This window comes from Thermobia domestica, unplaced genomic scaffold (assembly GCF_964235325.1).
Source record: "Thermobia domestica unplaced genomic scaffold, izTheDome1.hap1.1 HAP1_SCAFFOLD_1089, whole genome shotgun sequence".
In the NCBI taxonomy this organism is placed as follows: domain Eukaryota; kingdom Metazoa; phylum Arthropoda; class Insecta; order Zygentoma; family Lepismatidae; genus Thermobia; species Thermobia domestica.
The window spans coordinates 4,672-6,973 of record NW_027656799.1 but is presented as its reverse complement, the minus strand read 5'-3'; the positions used below and the strand labels follow the sequence as shown (position 1 = coordinate 6,973).

Sequence of the window (2,302 nt, the reverse complement as noted above, 5' to 3'; positions counted from 1 at the left end):
GTTCGTGATAGTAAACTCGATAGGACATAGTGGCACTATGAACATCCGAATCACTCATCATTCGAACATTCAAATATTTATTCGAATATTAGTATATTCCAAGTAATGTTAACGACGTTAATATGCTTGCCTTTATAGTTAATAATGTCAATTCTTACTTAAAACATACTTCCTTAACAGGACATTGAAGAAAAGGTAGTTGCCAACGGCCATACCATGCTGAATATACCGGTTCTCGTCCGATCACCGAAGTCAAGCAGCATCGGGCCTGGTCAGTACTTGGATGGGTGACCGCCTGGGAACACCAGGTGCTGTTGGCATCTCTTTTTCAAATTTCATTATCCTTCAAGTACGAAAATACTAGAAACATTAATTTTATAGTACTTTCAAGAGATAATTTATCAACATTATTTCATAGCGATTAATCGATATTCTAAGCGTTATACCCACTATTTCTTACACTAACAGCCTGTTTATTTGCACGGCACATTAAAATAACCTGATTTCCGATCCGTGTGCACCTACTACTATACTTAACACGGAATGTATTACCACTTTTTAAAGTAAATTATTATGACTAAGTGTAGATCTCCGGCGAGTAAATGCCTTTCGTATACAAGCACGACACATCTCCGCTATGTGCTTTACTTTTTACTAACAGCATATAGAAATTGGATTTCAAGGTGTTTCTACATAACAGAATGAAGCAAATTTCGTGATTTAACTCTTTCGAATAATGTGTTGGTCCTGACAAGGACCGTTTGAAATGAAAAATCTTGAAGAAGATTTTTACTTAGAGCTTGTGTACTTGGTAACAGCCTTCGTACCCTCACTTACAGCGTGCTTGGCAAGTTCACCAGGCAAAAGAAGGCGCACAGCTGTTTGGATTTCCCGGCTGGTGATAGTTGACCGCTTATTGTAATGGGCCAAACGAGAAGCTTCAGCAGCAATACGCTCGAAGATGTCATTAACAAAGCTGTTCATGATACTCATAGCTTTGCTAGATATGCCAGTGTCAGGATGCACTTGCTTCAAAACTTTGTAGATGTAAATGCATAGCTCTCCTTCCTCCTCCTCTTCTTCTTCTTATCTCCCTTGGAGATATTCTTTTGGGCTTTACCAGCCTTCTTTGCAGCCTTTCCGCTAGTTTTTGGTGGCATGATGACTCACTCGTTCAGCAAAATTAGATGTGTCCGCCGATTTATCGACTTCATTTAAATTACAGTACGTGTTTCAATTCGCGCCAACTGCCTTGCTTTTCATTTGATGCACTCGGGTGCACGCTTGAAGTAGTAACAAAACTGACTTGATTCATGGGAGGCCGCAATTTTTCCTCTCATCTTATTACGAAAGAATATTGAACAATGTCTGGTCGCGGCAAAGGTGGAAAAGTCAAGGGAAAGAGCAAGTCCCGCTCCAGCAGGGCTGGCCTTCAATTCCCAGTAGGCAGAATCCATCGTCTTTTGCGAAAGGGTAACTATGCCGAACGAGTTGGTGCTGGCGCTCCCGTGTATTTGGCTGCAGTCATGGAATACCTGGCAGCTGAAGTTCTTGAGTTGGCAGGCAACGCTGCTCGTGACAACAAGAAGACTAGGATTATTCCACGTCATCTGCAGTTAGCTATCCGTAACGACGAGGAATTAAACAAGTTGTTGTCTGGAGTTACAATCGCTCAGGGTGGTGTTTTGCCCAACATTCAAGCTGTACTTCTGCCAAGAAAACTGAGAAGAAGGCATAAATGTAAGACCTATATCTCATACAAATCGGCCCTTATGAGGGCCACAAACCCCTTTATAGAGGAGATTTACGATTGAAATGAATTGTTTTCGATATACAGACTCATCAAAAGTGTCTGAGATAGTTGCTTAGTGTCATTCGAAATTCTCGCTGCTATTCGATTAATTAGTATGTGTAGTCGTCGATCGTAATTGAAGCCCATAGGAAGTCACACTATCTTTAGAATACTCCAAACAGCGATGTGCTTAGTTCCCACTACATTATTAATTATAAGATCATTACCTTTTGTATTGTCGCTAGCTACATTTTTTTGATATTTGCGTACATCGGGCTCATATTACCCAGAGGACAGGACAGTCGAGCCCAGATTCTCAGCAATGGAAGAAAACCTCATACCACATATTCTCATGTACTTCATGCTAGACAAAGGAATTTCCAACATTCTTAAAGCACTCATGTTTCTCTCTTGCGTTGGCTTGGCTGAAATTACTCTGTTCAATATGTTCTCGACATTTATTATTGTTCATTACTATGCCCCAATGACATCATGAACAGAGCGGATCAA

General features: G+C 40.7%; 1 non-coding gene across 1 annotated transcript; it reads left to right on the top strand.

The window, feature by feature from the left end:
* Positions 1 to 201: 201 nt before the first annotated feature.
* LOC145677603 (5S ribosomal RNA) lies at positions 202 to 320 on the top strand. Its single transcript, XR_014129897.1, has one exon. It is a non-coding gene; the product is annotated as a 5S ribosomal RNA (ribosomal RNA).
* The last annotated feature ends 1,982 nt before the right edge of the window (positions 321 to 2,302 follow it).